The following is a 19,146-nucleotide window of genomic DNA, read 5'->3' on the forward strand; positions in this document are numbered from 1 at the left end:
TGATATCTTTTTCTTTAGCTGCCTTTGCCTTTGTAACTGTACATATTTCCCTGCTGCGGGACGAATAAAGGATTAGGCAATTCAGTTTATTTGTATAGCAATTTTAACAATTGAAAGCGTCTCAAATCAGCTTTACAGAATATAATAATAATAATAATAATAATAATAATAATAATAATAATAATAATAATAATAATAATAATAATAATAATAATAATAATGTGTAATTTATATAGCGCCTTTCCTAAGCTCAAGGACGCTTTACAAGGTACAGCATTTCAAGACAGATGAAATATAGTGTAACATACATATACATATTCGTCGGACCTTTGCCCAGGACGAAGGTGCATGAGATAATAACAGAAGACATGACTATACACGTGCGTGAGATTTTATGCGAGATGAGACTGGCAGCCAGTGAAGATCAAATAATATAGGGGTGATGTGGGCAGATTTTTATTGGAGGTTAACATTCTGACAGCCGAGTTTTGTATGTACTGTAAACGTGAGATTAAGTGAGCTGATAGACCAGAGAAGAGTGAATTGCAGTAATCGAGACGAGATGTAATCAGAGCATGTACTAATGTTTCGGCATCATTTCTGTAGATAAAAGTTCGCAGTTTGGCAAGCGCTGTAAATGAAAAAAAAAACGTTTTGGAGAGGCTGAGAATATGGGCATCAAAGGATAGTGAGGGGTCGAATATGATACCTACATTTCTAACAGTAGCTGAGGGGAAAAACGTAGTAACATCAAGATCAAGACTAAAGTCCAAAGAGTTGTTTTTTATTAGAGATGGAGGACGAGTTATCAGAATGTCGGTTTTACCCAGATTCAGGCTAAGAAAATTTGAGTGTAGCCATAGTTTTAACTCACTAACACAAGAGGAAAGTGAGGATTTTACATCAACAGAATCTGGTTGACAGGCAGTATATAACTGAATATCATCAGCATAACAATGATAACTAAAACCATGTCAACGAATGATGTTGCCAAGCGGCTGAATGTACAGAATGAATAGCAGTGGGCCAAGAACAGAGCCCTGTGGGACACCCTGTTTATGTAAGACAGGGAGAAAATGAGAAAACCTGAGGTGACAGTAGCAAAGAAAAACATCCTCATTTGGGTGACACTGGACAGTAAATAATCCATCTATCTTATATTATATATCTTATCTTTGTGTCGTCATTAAAATAAAGTAAATAGCATATCTAAAATCTTTATTTTAAGACTGTCACATTACTTAAACCAGCTTCTCCTGCGGTGTACCATTTAATCTTTTCCCTGTTCCCATCACATCTGATCCAACTCATCAGCTGATTCTATATTAATAGTGTGTAATAATAATATACCTCCATCGGTAGTTCAGCTTGACTGTTTAAATATAGCACTGTGAGAAAAGTCATCATGACACAGCAGTGTCTGAAGCTTCCATACGGTTTGCTCATACGCTGTGAGTACGATCTGAGGAAATGGAGATTGTCTGCGAGTTTGGAAAGCAGCCAGGGTAAATTCTCAGGACATGTGTCACACAAATAAACAGTTCACGCAAGGACACTTAGGTCATCATAGGCTATGGAGATTTCCATGTGTCTTTTCTTGCAAAATCACCAAAATTAGATGACAGTACACATTTCATCTTCATTTAATTACCCAGATTTCGCTCCTCTTGTCTTAACTTATTTTAGTTCACACTCTGTTACAGACATCATGAAGGCTGTGCTTACTGAAAGTGGCCTTTCACAGTGCATGCAGGTTTAAAATAGAGGCATAAAAATCTTCACCTGTCATCTGGAACTTCATTTATTACACTAACATTGTTTGTGTGTTTGAAGGTGAACTCATTATCTGAGGACAACGTAATAAAAATACGAAACAAACAGTACACAGTTATAGAAGGGAAATGATTTAGAATCTCACTTTGGATGAAGATCTCAAGGTTTCTTCCTCATATCAACTCAGGGATCTTTTCCTCACAACCATCACCACTGGCTTGGTCATTAGGGTTAAATTTATGATGTATAATTTATATCCTGAATCTATGTCTGTAATTCTGCTTTGAGACTATACATTGTTAAAAGTGCTATAGAAATAAAGTTGAATTGAATTAAATCTTAACACCGTGAAATACGGCTCAGAATAATTCACAAGGGCCAAATTTGGAAGTATTTTTAGAATATAGTTCTAAAATCTTTCAGTCATTTCATTTCTAAGGGCTAATGATCATTAAAAGTAATTTGTAAATGGCTTTCAGATCTAGAGCAGTACAGAAGGATGCATAACTGTCAGGCGTCACCGGGCATCGAGGCAGGATACACCCTGGACGGAGTGCCAACCCGTCTCAGGGCACACACACTCTCATTCACTCACACACTCACACACTACGGACAATTTTCCAGAGATGCCAATCAACCTACCATGCATGTCTTTGGACCGGGGGAGGAAACCGGAGTACCCGGAGGAAACCCCAGAGGCACGGGGAGAATATGCAAACTCCACACACACAAGGCAGAGGCAGGAATTGAACCCCCAACCCTGGAGGTGTGAGGCGAACGTGCTAACCACTAAGCCACCGTTCCCCCAAAAAAGTTAACTTATTTATTTATTTATTGGGGTCTTGTTCACGAGTGAGGGAAGGATGCAGCGGGAGATCGACAGGCGGATCGGGGTATCTTCTGCAGTGATGCGGTCGATATACCGGTCTGTTGTGGTGAAGAAAGAGCTGAGCAGCAAGGCGAAGCTCTCTATTTACCAGTCGATCTACGTTCCTACCCTCACCTATGGTCATGAGCTTTGGGCCATGACCGAAAGGACAAGATCCTGGATACAGGCGGCCGAAATGAGTTTCCTCCGCAGGGTGGCTGGGCGCTCCCTTAGAGATAGGGTGAGGAGCTCAGTCACTCGGGAGGAGCTCAGAGTAGAGCCGCTGCTCCTCCACATCGAGAGGAGTCAGCTGAGGTGGCTCGGGCATCTGTTCGGGATGCCTCCTGGACGCCTCCCTGGGGAGGTGTTCCGGGCATGTCCAACCGGGAGGAGGCCCAGGGGAAGACCTAGGACACGATGTAAGGACTATGTCTCTTGGCTGGCCTGGGAACGCCTCGGTATTCCCCCGGAAGAGCTGGAGGAAGTGTCTGGGGAGAGGGAAGTCTGGGAATCCCTGCTTAGTCTGCTGCCCCGCGACCCGGCCCCGGATAAGTGGTAGAAGATGGATGGATGGATGGATTTATCTATCTATCTATCTATCTATCTATCTATCTATCTATCTATCTATCTATCTATCTATCTATCTATCTATCTATCTATCTATCTATCTATTTATTTATGTGCAGCTCTACAATCATGAACAGTGTCTTTAACCTGGTCTAATTCCTTATTTTTATGAAGGATGGACACTTTTACATGAATGTGTGGTTGACAGGAACAGAACTGTGATGTCACATTTTGTGTCATTTCATGAATTTAATGAATACCTGAAGCGTAAAGAAAAAATGACAAGGCCAATACAGATAGGAGGCACATGTTCAGTTTCTTTATAATTTAGGAAGGTTCATAAGACAGCTGGGTGAAAGTGGAGGTGGAGATTCCGACGTCTCATGACGTCTGATATCTTTCTATATGAAACAAACGATTTCACAGAACGTAGAAAGTGATGTGTTTACAGCGGACTTAGTAAGGTGAGGATCACTGGTTTAAACAGTTTGCTTATATTTGAAGAAATACGATCCAAATAAATTATTTTGAACATCTCAAAGCCATTTAAACAAACAAAGTTATTAGCTAGAAAGATGTAGCTGAGTTGGAGGAAAATAAAACCTCTGGGTTAAACCAAGCCCACTTTGGGTTTCATTGTGATACAGATATTAATAATAAACAGACACAGATACAGAAAAGCATTGCTTAACACCTACAGGAAATACTAAAACGTTTCTTTTCAGAATATTACACATAGTGGATAAATTTAGACTGTAGAAATTTAACAATCCATAATCAATCATTGCAAAATTGGTGTAAATGAAATCCAAATCTGACATTAAAACAACCATCAGTAGCGTTACAGCACATCCTGTTCACACACTCACACACACACACACACACACACACACACACACACACACACACACACACACACACACACACACACAAACACAAACACAAACAGTAAAGCCGTTATGCTCTTTCACCGGTTTTATTCGGTTTGTTTTGGACCTGAAAGAGCTTTCTCTTGGCCTGACTATGCAAAAATCTCCATTGTGGACAGAGGTGTGGGAGAGGAGATTAGGTCCTTATGAGTCAGTGCTGGGGTGATGAGAAATTTATTCTCTGAACTTCCTGAGAGGATTTAATGTCTGTGTAGAAACACATCGGACAAAAATAAATACCATGCAGAACACTGGAAGCTAAGTTTGAGGTCGTGTGCTTGAAGACCTTTTACAGTTGGATTTGGATCCTGGTTTTGGTCTCATAAAATCAGGAAATGAGTCTGCGGAAGATGATTAATCGCTACGTGACCCATAAATGCAGCTGTGGGCAAACTAACAAACAGTACATGGAGTGATCTTTGTCTGCTAAGTGTACATGTACTTACTTGATGCTGTGCTGTCTGGTTCATTCTCTAATGCATGTAAGTACCGATGCTCTGAGATGAGGCCAGATCACACCCTGTCTCACACAAACACACCCTGTTGAGAACCCAGGCTTTTATTTCTTATGCAGTAAATAATATGGCATGCATCAGCAGGGAGCAAGATTTAAACCACAGAGAATTTGACAGAGAGCTACTTCAGGTCATAAATCAGCTTCCACAGAACATTTTATAACAGGGATTTTCTGTGTTTAATACCACACACCCAAACATAGCACAGAACGCACGTCAGTTTGATTTATAAGCCACGTTTTGACTTCTAGCTTGTCTCTTGTATGTCATCTGTACCTACAATATTTCAGTTTGTTCATTGTTAATGAATAATTTATTATGGATATTGCAAATGAGAAAAAATTCTGAATATTATGCTACAGGCTTTGTTTGAAGTCAATTATATATTGCATTAAAATGGCACACAATCGCACACAGCTACACTTTATTCATAACAGTTCTACTGTTCTGGCAGCAATTTGTATTCATATCTTATTGTTGTTTATTTTTTTTAATATATTTTCCTATTGCCTCGCTGTGTATAGCATATAAATATTTTCTATTTTCTAATTCTATTCTTGTTCTATTTTTTATACCGACATGGATTGCACTGCATATTGTACAGCTGTGAATGTAACCAATAAAATTTTAATTTGAATATGAATAACTTGCTTTGGTTTTTTAGTTTGAGCATCAGCATTTTTACTATTTGTAAAATTCCTTCATTCATTCATTTTCTACCGCTTATCCGAACATCTCGGGTCACGGAGAGCCTGTGCATCTCAGGCATCATCGGGCATCAAGGCAGGATACACCCTGGACGGAGTGCCAACCCATCACAGGGCACACACACACACTCTCCTTCACTCACACACTCACACACTACGGACAATTTTCCAGAGATGCCAATCAACCTACCATGCATGTCTTTGGACCGGGGGAGGAAACCGGAGTACCCGGAGGAAACCTCCGAGGCACGGGGAGAACAAACTCCACACACACAAGGTGGAGGCAGGAATCGAACACCCAACCCTGGAGGTGTGATGCGAACGTGCTAACCACTAAGCCACCGTGCCCCCCTTTATTTGTAAAATGACTTTATTAATTTAAATAATCAATCCAAGTAAAGTAACTTGTCTGAAACCACACTGGTTTTCAGATGATGGTTGAAAATTCCTGGATGGGCTTCATGATCTGGACACCTCAATAAATTTTTATTCCAGTTGTCTATAATAAGGTTATGTTAAGACATTAATTCAATTCACTTTTATTTGTATAGCGCTTTTATAAAAATTCAGAAAAATTCTGAAAAAAAAAATAGAGGAATTCCACCTTTAGAAAAAATCTAAATTGCTATAAATACCAACACTAAGTGGTCTTTGAGGACAACGACCTCCTAATCAATACACAATTGTCAAGGTGTATATGACTGTAGAAAGGACATTATTCATAATAATAACACTGTCCGGTGTTCATAACAGTTTATAATCCCACCCTCCGGTGTCACCTAAATGACGATGAGGTTCCCTTTTGAGTCTGGTTCCTTTCAAGGTTTCTTCCTCTTCCATCTAATGGAGTTTTACCTCATCACTGTCACCTCAGTAACCTCAGACTTGTTTATTAGGGATAAATACAAACACGTTTAAATCTAAGTTTAATATTAACTTAGAGTCTTTGTATAAATCTATGTATAATGTTAACCTTTTTGTACTTTTTGCATTATTTCTCATGTTCTGTAAAGCTGCTTTGGAAAACAATGTCCATTGTTAAAAGCGCTACACAAATAAATTGAATTGAATTGAATAGAGATCAAAGGGATGAAATACGTAATATAATATAAAGGCTTTAATCAGATTGTATTCTGTGCATTTTTGGACACCTCGTTCCAAGGGAAGTGTGTGTGTGGGTCGGAGGTTAATGAGGCCCCTAGTGGGAAAGGCACGTCCATGTCACGGTGTTCCTCCTGAACTGACGGGGGTTTTCCAGCTACTTGTACATTTCAAATAACATTTTCACATGTTGTTTCCATTTGTGAACAGTGTAATATTTATGTTCTTTTTCCAGATCAGCAGACAGCTCTTTCCTCCGATTGTGTGCTCAGGACTTCTGGCCGAGAAGTTCGATGATGTTGACATCTGTTTCCAACCTATTCATATGCATGTGTACACACCCTACTGCTACTGTACATACACACTTTAGGGAAAAAAACTGTCTGATTTTTACCTTTGTTCTTTCTTACATTCTTTAGCGCATGCTGTATCGTGTCCAAATCTATTCATCTTCATTTCTAAGAAGATAATGTCTCATCTTTGAACCGGAGTAAAAATGCTTCTATAATAAATGTGCTTTTGTAAATCTTTATATCAAGGCATTTGGACATAGTCCTTATCCAGAAACACATTGTTGGTGAGGATTATAAAAGACATCTTTAGGAAAGGTGATGCTATTGCTGAAACAGCACTATATACCTGTATATATCGGTTTAGTGCTGCAGATATCTGTGTTCGGGTTTGAACTAGAAGTGAAGCAGGAGGTTTTTAGTAAACATACTGTAAATCTGTCCACTCTGCTTCGGGGGGAAAAAAGAACAGCTGGAAAAAAGAAGTCATTTTTAAATAAAATGCGAATGTTTTTTCCAACATCAGGCCTCTATTGTTTAGTTACATAATAATATTTAAACAGATTTCCTCTTTACTTTCGGGGCGTGTTCCATTCAATACAATTCAGATAAGTTCCCTGGACATGTACAAAGTCAAAGCTTCTACAAAGCTGTGGTCTGAATAGGGTCCTTGAAGTGGCATGTCGTTATAATGCGGGTCTCATTTTACAGGAAGAGTTTCTTTTCATAGTGATGAAGAAGGATGAAACAACATCTCACGATCTACATGAGATATATGGAAAATATTTCATTTGTGATTTTCAAGCGAGGGAGGCACGGTGGCTTAGTGGTTAGCAATTTTGCCTCACACCTCCAGGGTTGGGGTTTCGATTCCCCCCTCCGCTTTGTGTGTGTGGAATTTGCATGTTCTCCTCCTGCCTCGGGGGTTTCCTCTGGGTACTCTGGTTTCCTCCCTCGGTCCAAAGACATGCATGGTAGGTTGATTGGCATCTCTGGAAAATTATCCGTAGTGTGTGTGTGTGAGTGAATGAGTGTGTGTGTGTGCCCTGTGATGGGTTGGCACTCCGTCCAGGGTGCCCGATGATGCCTGAGATAGACACAGGCTCCCCGTGACCCGAGAAGTTCGGATAAGCGTTAGAAAATGAATGAATGAATGAATGAATGAATGAATGAATGATTTTCAAGCCAGTTTGTATGGAAATATCGGTGTGACATCAGATTGTCTCATTGCTCCTCCACAACAGCAGAGGGCCCCGACCCTGAGTTCTAACTGTTACGTCCTGTTCCATGAACACTTTCTCATTTGATCGTATTCTGGTGTCATATCCTCTTCGTGGCCTATGTAAGGGCCACAAAGTTCACAGTCACGTTGTGAATTCTTACCCATTCATTTTGTATCTCTGTTCTTGTACGTTAACTAGTCTTTGGATTTTCCTCTTATTGTATTGTATTGTTAAATTTTTAAACATGGTATATTTGGATTGTTTTTCCCCCAGGACATGGAGCCAAAACCATTTCCCGAGTCTGCCATCTTATTTATTGTTGGGTTTATTTTATAGCTCAGTGAGGCAGTGTTTAGGACGAGCTACTGGAACAAATTACTAATGGACACAGGAAAAATAGGTCTCCCTGTTCTCTGTATGTAATCCAGGTCATTCTTAGTTGGCCTACAGTTCAGCTTCTATTTCCATTACTCCATTAGCATGGAGTTGAAGGTCCACAAACGTGTATTTGTCACAGGATTTCCAGCTGTAAATGCTAATGTTAATGCTTGTAAATTCTTGCCAAAATTAAAACTGGTACATAATGAAATTTAATTTATGGTTTTGGTCTATCGTGGGATTTTTGTATTTCCTGAGAAGATGACATTTAAGGCATATAACACTGCAGCACCGGTTATTTGGCTAAAGAAATTATTATTTTATTTTATTTTTTAAAAAAGAAGATGATGGTTGAAATTTTGTACGTGTTCTTTCATGTGCAACAACAATGAGCACTGTTTAATTACTGAGTGTGTAATTATATGATATGATAAAAATACGTTTTCAAAATTTTTGATTAAGTCCTGAAGGCCTAAAGTAACTAACTAACTGTGTAGTCAGACTATAAATTTTCACTTTGCTCTCTGTCAGGTTTTGCATCTAAATAATATCAAAATATGAATATGGCTACTTGTAGTTCCAATGGATGAGCAGTGTTTCAAGACTGTTTGGCTCTTTATATCACTCCACCTACTTGTGTTTTTCATGTAAAGTTCCACATCTAGCAACAGTCCCAAAGAATCAGTTACAACAGCATGATTAGTGACATAATTGGCAGACATAGCAAACAATCTATTTTTCATGAATACAATATTTGAGTTAAAATAAGAAAGCCCATGAGCTCACCTTATGCACCTTGAACGGAATTGTACAGATGTAATGTGAAGTGATGAAAGTTGGATCGACGTTGCCATGTTGTGTCCAAAATCTATAAAAATTCAATTCAGTTTATTCGTATAGCGCTTTTAACAATTCAAACTGTCTCAAAGTAGCTTTAAAGAAGTGTAGAAACAGAATAAAAATGTTAAAGTGTAATGAACAAGCCTGAGTTGACGGTGGCGAGGAAAAACTTCCTGAGATGATATGAGGAATAAACCTTGAGAGGAACCAGACTCAAAAGTGAACCTTATCCTCATTTGGGTGACACTGGACAGGAAATAATGTCAATGTAAATAATGTCCTTTCTACAACAGTTTATATTCAGGTGGAATCCTGAGGAACTAACAGGTCAGAGCAAATTCTGAGTTCACCACAAACCCAACACTAATTCCATCCTACTGAAGTCTCCAAATGATGGCCGATTGTGATGACTCAAGAACTTTTTTATGCTACCAGCTTTGCTTTACGTCTCTTTGTCCCTGCTCCTGTCTTTAACTTGACTAAACCCTAGACTGCTGGCAGTCAGAAGAAGCATTACAAGATTCTCATGGATAGAGCGCTTAAAGCCCTGGAGAGGGCAGCACCTAGATGAGCACATCGACATGTACACCAGGTGATCCTCATGCCCTTCAGTCTGATCAGCGAGCGTTTATGTGGTCTGAGAGCTGAACCCGAGAGTCTCAGGAGGGACAACTTCTCTCAGGCCATCAGACAACTCAGAAGACTCCATTAAGTCTCTGTGTCACACTGCACACACTGCACCTCACTGTAATCCTGATACTGTTACTACATTTAACACAACTTGTCCTCATATTAGTACATCACTATTAAGTGATAAAATAAACACCTTTTTAGGTTTGCGATAGACTAGTGTTTATTTAGTTGCTGTTTTAATTGTTATATATCAAACATCTGAAACAACTGCTCAGGATTCCATAATGTCTTTAATGGTTTGTCATTCCATAAGAGATTCTTTCAGAAGTATAGGATTCCTAAAGTCCTGCAGTTTTACCGCATAAAAAACTTTTTGCTTGGACATCAATCTACACTGCTCAAAAGTCAAACTCAAAATTAAAGTGGAAAAACACACTACAGGCTAATCCAACTTTGATGTAATGTCCTTAAAACAAGTCAAAATGAGGCTCAGTAGTGTGTGTAGCTTCCACGTGACTGTATGACCTCCCTACAACGCCTGGGCATGCTCCTGATGAGGTGGCAGATGGTCTCCTGAGGGATCTCCTCCCAGACCTGGACTAAAGCATCCGCCAACTCCTGGACAGTCTGTGGTGCAACGTGGAGTTGGTGGATGAAGCAAGACATGATGTCCCAGATGTGCTCAATTGAATTCAGGTCTGTGGAACGGGCAGGCCAGTCATTGGATCAATGCCTTCGGCTTACAGGAACTGCTGACACACTCCAGCCACATGAGGTCTAGCATTGTCTTGCATTAGGAGGAACCCATGGCCAACCGCACCGGCATATGGTCTCACAAGGGGTCTGAGAATCTCATCTCGGTTCCTAATGGCATTCAGGTTACCACTGGCGAGCACATGGAGGGATGTGCAGCCCTCCAAAGAAATGGCACCCCACACCATTACTTACCCACTGCCAAACCAGGAGGATGTTGCAGGCAGCAGAACATTCTCCACGGCGTCTCCAGACTCTGTCACGTCTGTCACATGTCCTCAGTGTGAACACACGCACATGCACAAACAAACACACACACACACACATACACACACACACACACACACACACGCACACACACACTTCCAGCTAAGCCTGCGTAGGTCATGGTAATCATCACGAAGGAGCCTTAAAACCAGGAAATGCGTGTGTTGAACAGAAACAGCACATCAGCTTGGTGCCCAGCACTGACTGACATTGTCAAGGACAAACCATGCAATATTTCTTATAATGTCTCTGGTCAATGTGATTTAGAATTTAAGATAATATTCAAACTGCATAATGTGTTGAGGCGCGAACGTGAAGTCATTAAGCTGAGCTCAGTCAGTTTAGTCCAAGTAAACACTCATGCCTTGTTAGAATGTTTGACTTACATCCTTTAAAATGTGAGTGGGATCCAACTTGTGGGAATGATCTGCTGACATGGAAAACATTCTGCTAAACCAGCTGCCACAAATCAACAATCGACAAGCTATTTCTTTCTCCGCTTTCAGTATAATGCTCAAAAAATTTGTTTGTCTTAAAGCGTGAGACAAATCCAGTGCAGCTTTATAAATATTCACAGGCTCTGTGAAACTGTTAAAGCAACACATGGTTTCAGTGGTCTAGCTACAAGCTAACTGAATTACTAAGTATATATTTATACAAAAGTTCAGCCCAAATAACTAATATTATATCCGTGTTTCACTCGAAAAGCAACTGCTCTTTATCCTCTTCAACCCCAAATCAGTGTGTGTTTTTAATCCAGACAAAGCCTGTGGCTGCTTTAATAACGGGACGCGTGGCTCCATCGTAGCTTATTTAATGAAGTTCTATAAAAGAGACAGAGAACACAGGATGTGAAGCAGGATTTGAGGTTTCTAATAAAATAAAAGAACATGGAACTTCAGAAAAAAATTATGTTAAGGTTTGCTTAACTGAGATAAGTAACATTAACGAAGTAACTAACACCTTAACACTCAAAACCAAAACTCCACCACAATTAAATCTAGTTTTCTAGATTTACTGGATTGTCTGTGTCAATTATTTTCAGTACAGTATGGTGCAGGAACATTTTGTTTCTCTTTTTTCCATTTTAACAAGTAAATCCTACTGAGAAACAGTCAGATAAAACAGTAAATTTGACCTGTGTCTTAACAGTCTTCAAACATCTTAATTATAACTGATTAACTCTTTAAAACTTTGTGTAAATCTGTAGCAACCTTAACGATCCCGTAGAACCATAAATATAGATTACAATACAGGATTTATAATAATTCCTATAATGTTCTCTCTATCACATCTATATAAATATTTGAGTGATTGTACGGCTGATCTGTCAGTTGTCATTTTCCCCCCCTACTGGTGTCCTATTCAGCAAGGGACAAAAAATATGAAATAATTACCACACTTTACCTTGACATATAGATCATTCAAACACCTTCATAGTGGCTCAGTGGTTAGCAGGTTTGGGTTTCAATTTCTGCCTCTACCCTGTGTGTGTGTGTGTGTGTGTGTGTGTGTGTGTGTGTGTGTGTGTGTGTGTGTGTGTGTGTGTGTGTGTGTGTGTGTGTGTGTGTGTGTGTGTGTAGTTTTCATGTTCTTTATGTGCTCTGAGGGATTCCTCCTGGCTTCTGTAGTGCTGTAGGCTGAACGGCATGTCTGAATTGTCTGTAGTGTGTGTGCGTGTGTGCATGTGTGCTTGTGTGTTTGTGTGTATGTGTGTGTCTCCAGGGTGTCCCCCACTTTGTGCCTGGAGTTCCCTGTAACAGAAAATAGAAAATAGATAGATGGAAAATCCTAAAAACATCTTATTATACTTGCATTACCAGATGAATCCAGTTAATCTTATGAGTAACATATCTTTTTCCATTAGTTATCCTTTACATAAGCTCGGAAATATGTACCACTTGAACACATTCACCCCGACGAAATATTTGGAAAATTTCATAAATCAGATATTCCATAGGAAGCTGCATACTGTAGATCCTTGTAACACTATGGATTACAAACTGATACTGTACTATTACTAATGCCTGAGAGACCTTTTATATTGCCAAGTGAAGCATACAACATTTTGGATCACTTTATTTATTTCCTTTTTTAAAATTAAATGCAAATCAAAAAACTAATGGTTTGAATGTCTTGGTACAAAACATATTTCTAATTTGGTACAGGGACGTGGGGATGGGGTCTGTGTGTCAAAAAAATAAATGAGAATCACTACTGACATATGGCCCTGAAGGCACATTAAGGAAATATAAGACAGAACTAAAATCTTTTGTTAAGCTTTTTAGGAAGGGGCCTGGAAAGGGTCCTGATGTTTTTGTGAGGCTCTTTATAAAACCATGTCAATTCTGATGCTAGTGAAAGAATGTAAAAAAAAAAAAACACTGCAAGATGTGGCAAGAGCTATAATGGTGGACACTTACAGTACTTAAGATATGCAGCAACAGAGTAAAGAAGCAAAGCATCAAAATCCCATAATGTCAGTTCCTACTGTCAGATCCGTTGGTAGGAATTTAAGGAACAGGTAAAAGTTAGCTCTGGATTTTTGGGTCATGTGACCTGATGGTATAGAAAAATGTTGCAGAGGGAAAAACAAAAGTTGAACATTGATTAAATTTCGGAAGAATAAACACAAAAACATGAATAGTTTAAGTCTTTATATTCTTTATCTCTTCACCAATTTGTTCACAAGTTTGATACTTTGGTATCTTGGCTAATAGCTGATTCTAGCTCAAAGATGTTCTGTTTCTTTTGGACATCATTTGGACAGACAGAAGGAACAGAATGATTTCTTAGATTATTTCTGTATTTCTGCCTCATTTCCAGTGTAATCAGGCTACACTTTATATCCACTGTGACCCTGCCAACAATAATGCAGTTACTGAAGTGAATAAATGAATGAATGAATGAATGAATGAATGAATGGTTGGATTAGCTAATGAACTGCAGTTTTTAGGAAACATACCCATGGTATAAATACCTTAAATCACAGTAGCGATGAGAGTATTTGCGTTTTTCATATTCATGGATCCACAATGAGTCAGCGGGTCACAAGATTCTTTATGGCTTTTGTGTTTAAGGGCAACTCACATAATTCCTCAGGGATCTGTCATTTTCCACTTATTACTGCTACAGTTTCAGGACTGGTTGCTTAGTCTTAAGTCAGAAATGCTAGTATCCTTTCCTATGGTCTAAAACTAAACGACAACATAATTCTGTTATTATGACATACTGTACATTCTGTTTATATATTTAATGTCAAGACAGATGGTTTACAATAGCAGTAGTCAAAAGAGTATCTTAACTAAATCTTAACCAAAAGTATCTTAACTCTGAATTAACCATGTAGCCAAACATTATAAATTTTACCCAAGACATGACTCTCAAGACGTTCTCTAAAGTTTCTCCAATCAAGTTAAATATTAAAAAAAATGTTTTGCTTGCTTTTGTAAACAATCCTTACAGTTTATTATAGAATGTAGGAGAAGATTTGATTTAGTTCAAAAACTCACATTTACAAATAGAAAATTGCATAGATTTAATTTTCGGCTGAAATATTCTGTATAGAATCAGCTTGTTTCTGGGAACATCAAAATAACCAACTTCATGTGATGCTCCTAGATCAGGTTTTGCTACAGTGATCCTATTTCTCATTTAATTTTTCCGACTGTATTTGGCACAGAGTTCCCTAAGCTGTTATCAGTGACCTACTCCATATTGGAAAGAAACAACTGTTAAGCAGAGACACGAATCAGATTTAGTATCTAGTCTGAATATGACTGAATGATGCATGAAAAGCTTTTATTTTTAGCGGTTATTTTCAATTGTCATTCTGATTTATTTCTGACCAGCACTTCCTCCAGCCCTCATGTTAATGGTCATATTTCTCTCTGTGTCTTTTGACTGGTCTCTCCCTGAGTTTTGTTGGTTTGTCTCTAAAATAGAAATGTAAATACAAATCTCAGTTGTCAAGGTGGTGTAAGACTAAATGTGATTACTGTGGAGTTTTTTTGGATACAGTTCTGGGTGCTTGGTTACAGGGAGAATGGTCCATCGGTCCGAGGCTCAGTGCCAGAACATCTGGACACAGGAACCGAATACGGCCAAGAGTTACTGGCCAGTAAATGTGGAATTTCAATTTGACTTGGTGCCCTGGGAAAGTAGAACCCCATTTAACTCCTTTGCAATATCTAACCACTGATCAATCTTCAAAAGTGTGTGTCCACATGTGTCATATCTCTATGTTCTTGCAATGTTATTGAGCTTGAGTGTTTCCCCCAATCTTATCCTCTCTGTGCCTGTGAGTAGGAGTTACCTCAGGATATTTCCCAGACAGGGAACGCGAGTGAAAACGTCACATGTCCATGTAAGAATGCACTTTATTATGTGATCCAATAGCTGCAAGTTAATGTCATGTACAAAGAATACAAAAAAATCTGGTCTTATATGTTTTAGTCCAGTAAATATTTTAAAGTTAACATTCAATTCAATTCAATTTATTTGTATAGCACTTAATAAATTACATGGTCTCAAAATAGCTTTACATAAGTAAAGAAACAGAATAAAACATTACTAAAAAATTACTAACATCTACTGTATCCTTAATGAGCAAGCCAGAAGACACTGTGGCAAGGAAAAAACTCCCTGAGATGATATAATGAAGAAACCTTGAAAGGGAACCAGACTCAGAAGCGAACCTCATCCTTACATATACTTTCAAACTTTTAAAAAGCAATAAAACAAAGATCATGATTCAGTGGTTCTGTTCTGTGATCTTCAGTACTCCTTTATTAATATCAGCCATGTATCAACTGACTACACGACTCTAACACACTGTAATAGCCACGTTTCCTGCGAGTAAAGATTATACTTTGTGCTGTTAATATTATTGTATATTGTACTAGTAAATGTTAATTTGGGATTAATCTGTGGTCGGTTTGGCAAATTATACACAAATATTTTATATACACGTTGTGTTTTCGGATTTGTTAATGTGTTTCGTGCAACGATTCAGACAACCCGGAAAAGGTAGGAATAGTTTGTGATTGGAAACTTACTGATCATTGGACAAGACACCTGTCATTCAAGATATACAGGTGAATTCAAAGGTGATTCGTCCGATGATCGGTAAGTTTCCATTCACAAACTATACCTAGCTTTTCTGGGTTGTCTGACTTGTCGTTGGGTATTCGGATTTGTTAATTTGTTTTGTTTTTGGATTTGTTAATGTGTTTTGCACTTCTTGGCCACCGTAGTACTGGGTATTCAGTGCCAATGCCACCGTTTCTCTGAAATAGCCTTTATGGATAGCAGCTCATGGATTCCTATACTTCAGTTTTTTTCTGCAGGGGTTAGATTTTGTGAATAAAAGGCACCACTGAGCTGGATTACATTTACGTAATGAGAAAACCGCCATCATTCTAGTTTTAGATGCATCAGCCGTGACTCTGAATGGTAGCGAGACAAAGACAATCTGGGTAACAAAGAACAGGGAACTGGTCTATTATTCCAGTTCAGGTGGCTTCACTGAACCACATCATGATTCTGGGTTTCCCTTTCAGAAGGGATTTCAGCAACTAAACTTAAACCTTTTGACAAAGTAACAATAGAAATTCATTGATCTAACCCTAACTTTTTTTTTTTTTGTATGTTTGTAACACTTTAATGTTTCGGATCATTAAACAGATTTTAATATTAGTCAAAGATAACAAGTAAACACAACATGCATTAATATTAAGGGAAAACAAACCCAACCTACATGGACCTGTGTGAAAAAGTGCTTGCCCTCTAAACCTAATAACCGGTTGGACCAACCTTAGCAGCAAGAACTGCAATAAAGTGTTTGCGAGAACTTGCAACAAAAGTCTATTACAGCACTTTGGAGAAATTTTGATCCTCTCATCTTTGCAAAATTGTTGTAATTCAGCCACATTGGTGGGTTTTCGAGCATGAACCGACTTTTTAAAGTCATGCCACAGCATCTCAGTCGGATTCATGTCAGGACTTTGACTTTAAGCCTCTCCAAAGTCTTCATTTTGTTTTTCCTTCAGCCATTCAGAGGTGGACTTGCTTTAATTTTGCTCAGCTGGCCACTCCTGGGAAGGTTCACCAGTGTTCCAACTTATCTATTTGTGGATAATGGCTCTCACTTTGGTTCGCTGGAGCCCCAAAGCTTTAGAAAAGGCTTTAGAACATTTTCCAGACTGACAGTGCTCAATTACTTTCTTTCTCATTTGTTCCTGAATTTCTTTGGATCTCAGCATGAGCTGTAGCTTTTGAGGATCTTTTGGTCTATTTCACTTTGTCAGTCAGGTCTTATTTAAGTGATTTCTTGACTGTGAACAGGTGTGGCAGTAATCATGCCTAGGTGTGGCTAGAGAAATTGAACTCAGGTGTGATAAACCACAGTTATGTTTAACAGGAGGGGCAAACACTTTTTCACACAGGGCCATGTGGGTTTGGGTTTAGTTTTCCCTTAATAATAAAAACTTTCATTTAAAAACTGCATGTTGTGTTTACTTGTGTTATCTTTGACTAACATTTGTCTGATGATCTGAAAGTGTGACAAACATGCAAAAAAACAATCAGGAAGGGGGCCAACACTTTTTCACACCACTGTATATGGCAGAAAGGACACAGTAATTGTCAACTGCATTGAATCCTCCATAATCAATACGAAGTCTTAGCTTGCTTCTTTTCTACAAAGAAGAATCCTGCCACTGAATGGATGGATAAATGGATGAATGGATGGATGGATGGTCTAATATATAGCCTTGACTCATGGCTTCCTTGAATTTCCCAATACTAAGAAGTTTGAGAACAAAAAAAGAATCTAATAAAATAAACAAAAGGCACAGTAATTCAGCACGGCCCTGCTCAGTCTGGAGAGAAATCAAGAGACTAGGCATGGAATGGGTGTTAAGATTAAAATCTCAGAACCTACACAAGAGCAAACTATCAGCAAACCAATGTTTTTCCATGGTTAAATACTCTGGAGTCAGGAACTAGAATGAGCAAATGATGGAGATTTTAGATCTTGTAGGAGGTTTCCCTCTGGTGGTGTGGTGGAGAACAACTTGTAACAGGTGTTGCAATTTTTTTTTTTTTTTTTTAGTTAGAAAATAGGGGGTCACGGTGGCTTAGTGGTTAGCACGTTCGCCTCACACCTCCAGGGTTGGGGGTTCGATTCCCGCCTCCACCTTGTGTGTGTGGAGTTTGCATGTTCTCCCCGTGCCTCGGGGGGTTTCCTCCGGGTACTCCAGTTTCCTCCCCCGGTCCAAAGACATGCATGGTAGGTTGATTGGCATCTCTGGAAAATTGTCCATAGTGTGTGATTGTGTGAGTGAATGAGAGTGTGTGTGTGTGTGCCCTGTGATGGGTTGGCACTCCGTCCAGGGTGTATCCTGCCTTAATGCCCGATGACCCCTGAGATAGGCACAGGCTCCCCGTGACCCGAGGTAGTTCGGATAAGCGGTAGAAAATGAATGAATGGATGAATTTAGAAAAAAGATTCTTCTACTAATAAAAATCTATTGACTTGTGATAATGTTGATTGTGTGTTATGCTTATTTTATACATCTATAACTTTTCTATAAACAATGTCAATAATTATACAGAGCAGTATATATTACAGGAAATCAAATTTAATTACAAATTTAATAACTTTTTTTTACAGAGTGGAGGCAACAATGGCACAATTTGAGTGGTACAAATAGAGAACCATTTTCTGATTGCCAAAGAATAAAATGTTTAAAAGGTTCTTTATACTGCCTCAGTTCTATACAGACTACTGCTGCCTCTAACCGTCAAGAACTGTTGAGGAAACCATTTCTTCCTAAGAGTTTAGAAATATGGAAGCATTTAAACTGTTTTGGAGGTTAAGGTAGGTTGGGGTTTGGGGGGTTTTGGGTGTTTTTAGGGCATGAAGATTACGAGGAGTGAAGGGAGTTATGAAAAATGAGAAAATGGTGACATGTTCTGGGGTGTAACACCATCTGTTCCTCATTTTCCCAGAGGCACTATTCACTGTCCATGAATCAGAAGGCACTTTTCATAAAGAGTTTACTTTGGACCCAAATCTTCAAATGTAACTAATTATTTTGGACTCTTCAGCAACATAGCCTTGAGAAGGTGCTGGACCTTGAAAAAATGTTCTTTTCTACCTTCTAGCACCAAATGAAACATTATATCCAGCCCACATTGGGTTTTTTGAATAGTTGTTGTACATTTATTGAAACCAATCACATTAAGGAAATGAAGTGAAATTTCTGTCAGAACAGGGCCCAGCAAAACTGTGACTGCT

The sequence above is a fragment of the Tachysurus fulvidraco genome, chromosome 18 (assembly GCF_022655615.1).
Source record: "Tachysurus fulvidraco isolate hzauxx_2018 chromosome 18, HZAU_PFXX_2.0, whole genome shotgun sequence".
NCBI classification, from domain to species: domain Eukaryota; kingdom Metazoa; phylum Chordata; class Actinopteri; order Siluriformes; family Bagridae; genus Tachysurus; species Tachysurus fulvidraco.